The following is a 3667-nucleotide window of genomic DNA, read 5'->3' as shown; positions in this document are numbered from 1 at the left end:
TTCCTGTCCTCTCCTTTCCAGTATGGGGTGAAAGATGAGTAAAATAAAAATTTACAAGAACGAATGGATGTTATTAAAAAAGGGCAAGAATGCTACGTCAAACTAGCCCTTTCTTCTGAGTCCTCAGCGGCAGTACTTATTTTGTTTATCCAATTTTTTCCGATTATCCAAATTATCATAGAGATAGTGATCAAATCTCATAATCACATCAATATCATTTGTGAGAGGGTTTCATGTTTTCAGTTTACCTTTTCTTAAATTTGATGTTGAGTTACGTTACGGTAAGGCTATAATTATGAACGTTTCGGTAATCTTCATCTTTGTAAATTTGGTTTGTTTAAAATATTATGTATATGTATTGAGTATTTCTGAGTAAATTTATAGGAACATCATCCTAAGTAGATTGTGATAACCTTAGTTCGTCGAAGGACACGTTACTATTTGAAATCCAGTGAGGAAAGTGGATACGATTTTAAAAAAGGTGTAGAAGCAAACACTGTACGTAGTGTTTGAAAAAATTATCTATTTTCCTGATGATAATGTGAATAAAAATGGGGAAGTATTCACAGAATTTTGTAAAAATTACAATGGTGAATCATTATGAAACAAAAAATTAATTTAAAAAATTCTGTTATTTAAATGTTGTTGGAACTCTGCTTATAAAAGGACGATAGAATGCCCCAGCAATTTGGAAGTTTTGTGAAATAGTCCTTTAGAGAGACTAAAATAAAAGAAGGAATATTAAGCTGTGTGAAGCTGTGTTCATAGAATTTTTATTGTATTCCTTTGTTTATTCTTGTATAAACGGATATATAAAAAAGTTAAATAACTGATGCATATTTAAGAAATTATTTAAACTGAGGTTAATACTAAGTGCATAGAAATGTGATACACAAACTTCATTGTATTCTAAATTATAAGGTTAATAGCAAATTACATGCTACATTCATCAAGAATTATCATAAAAATAGTACTATGGAGCAAGAACAGTTTCTTTTTCACTTACATTGTCTCAAAGCAAGTCCTTGATGTCTTAAACATATAACACGTCAGCCTCAGTTGCAAATAGAAACCTATCTTTACCTAGGTTTCAGCCAAAATAATTTGGCCTTCTTCAGAAGCTATTGACACTAAACTATTGCATGCCAAAGTCTGGCCATGTCAAGTATAAAACTGTAGCACCGTAGTACCCAGTCATAAATCTACATTACTTAGCTGAAGAGAAACAACAGGTCCCTCAGCGAGGACGAGGTCGGTAGGCCGCGAGAGCTGCGCCGGAACTAATCGCAGCGAGCAGCTCTGTGCCGAGTATCGCTGATGGTCATGCGCATGCGCGCGTGGAAATATAGATGCTTAACAGTAGCTACCCTTACATTAGGAATTGGATTAATATAAGTATTAAAGTTGTTAATGGCGTAATGTGCAACCAGACTTACTTCTGAGGAGAACGAGAAACCCTATAAACGGATTCGGAGCCCGTAAGAAAGACTAGCTATTACTCGGCAAAATTGTTCCTCAATTTTGAATGCATTAGTATTCGACTACAGAAAGTGGCGTGAGGGGTCGGCGACTGCAAAGGCAACGTAACATCAGGGCCGGTGAAACAAAGGTTGAAAACCTTCGAAAAACGTCTTATTTCTCAATTTAAGTACGTTTTCTTTATCAAGCAACAGGTGTTCAAAGATTTGCAAATCCTCAAGGATGTCAAGCCTAGTGCCATTAACCCCGCAATTTAATACACTCCGTCTACAGGCCACAAGTGGCCCATCGGGACCATCCGACCGCCGTGTCATCCTCAGGGGAGGATGCGGATAGGACAGGCATGGGCTCAGCACACAGCTCTCCCGGTCGTTATGATGGTGTTCTTGACCAAAGCCGCTACTATTCGGTCGAGTATCTCCTCAATAGGCATAACGAGGCTCAGGGCACCCCGAAAAATGGCAACAGCGCATGGTGGCCTGGATGGGCACCCATCCAAGTGCCGACCACGCCCGACAGCGCTTAACTTCGGCGATCTCACGAGAACCGGTGTATCCACTGCGGCAAGGCCGTTGCTTTCGCAATTTAATAGCTCCGTGTTATTTGGTGGATTAGGAGCATGGCCCAGTTGAACAAGATGCTCGGCAAAAGTCGAATCACGCGTACCATCACCACTTTTCATGCGTATATGTTCTTTATATCTAGCTGAGAGGGCTCTCCCTGTCTGGCCGACGTAATAACTCGAGCAATCACAACAGGTGATTTTGTACACTCCAGAACGAGATAATTTGTCTTTAGTACTCTTTAACGAGTGGACCAAGTTCTTTTTGCGGCTGTTATTCGTAGAATATGCAATCTTAAAGCGGTGCTCTTTAAGAGTCGCCGTATTTTATACGATGCTTTGCCTGTGAAGGGAATAGAAATCAAGCTAGTGGAGTTATCCTCTGGTGCGACACCTAGCGTAGATGAGGTCGCAGTTTTTTTACCCGTTTCCTTGTTAAAGAGCTGTCTCACAATTTCTGGTTTAGATCCATTATTATAGGTGATAACTTCTAAGGTTTCTAAGTCGTTCTCCATTGCGTCTGCTGAAAGAGGAATTGCGAGCGCTCGGTGTATGCAAGAATGGAAGAAGGCCATTTTGTGGGCTTAGGGGTGTGTAGAGTCGGTTGAGATGATATTGTCGGAAAAGGTATTTTTCCGAAAAATGTTAAACCTGATACGGTTGTCCTCTGTTGCCAAATTTAGGTCTAAATAATTCAAAGATCTATTGGGAGATTCATTTTCCAGCGTAAAGCTTATTTTCTCGTGGAGTTTATTAAAAGTTGTGAAAATTTGGTCTATATCTTCTTGAGAGCCGTTAATTATGAAGAGTAAGTCGTCTAAATATCTTGCATAAAAGATAATTTTGCTCGCTAAATCTGCATTATTTTGAAAGAAAAGAAACACAGACCTATTAAATTGCGAGGTTAAAGGCACTAGGCTTGACATCCTTGAGGAGTTGCAAATCTTTAAACACCTGTTGCTCGATATAGAAAACCTACTTAATGACCAGCTACAATTGAGAAATAGACGTTTTTCGAAGGTTTTCAGCCTTTGCTTCACCGGCCCTGATGTTACGTTGCCTTTGAGTCGCCGACCCCTCACGCCACTTTCTGTAGTCGAATACTAATGCATTCAAAATTGAGGAATAATTTTGCCGAGTAATAGCTAGTCTTTCTTACGGGCTCCGAATCCGTTTATAGGGTTTCTCGTTCTCCTCAGAAGTAAGTCTGGTTACACATTACGCCATTAACAACTTTAATACTTATATTAATCCAATTCCTAATGTAAAGGTAGCTACTGTTAAGCATCTATATTTCCAGGCGCGCATGCGCATGACCATCAGCGATACTCGGCACAGAGCTGCTCGCTGCGATTAGTTCCGGCGCAGCTCTCGCGGCCTACCGACCTCGTCCGCGCTGAGGGACCTGCTGTTTCTCTTCAGCTAAGTAATGTAGATTTATGACTGGGTACTACGGTGCTACAGTTTTATACTTGACATGGCCAGACTTTGGCATGCAATAGTTTAGTGTCAATAGCTTCTGAAGAAGGCCAAATTATTATGGCTGAAACCTGGGTAAAGATTGGTTTGTATTTGCAACTGAGGCTGACGTGTTATATGTTTATTTATCACAGTTTCTGACGGGGC

Source organism: Schistocerca serialis, chromosome 2, assembly GCF_023864345.2.
Source record: "Schistocerca serialis cubense isolate TAMUIC-IGC-003099 chromosome 2, iqSchSeri2.2, whole genome shotgun sequence".
NCBI lineage: Eukaryota > Metazoa > Arthropoda > Insecta > Orthoptera > Acrididae > Schistocerca > Schistocerca serialis.
The sequence above is the reverse complement of the archived record's forward strand: the minus strand, read 5'-3'. Positions refer to the sequence as shown.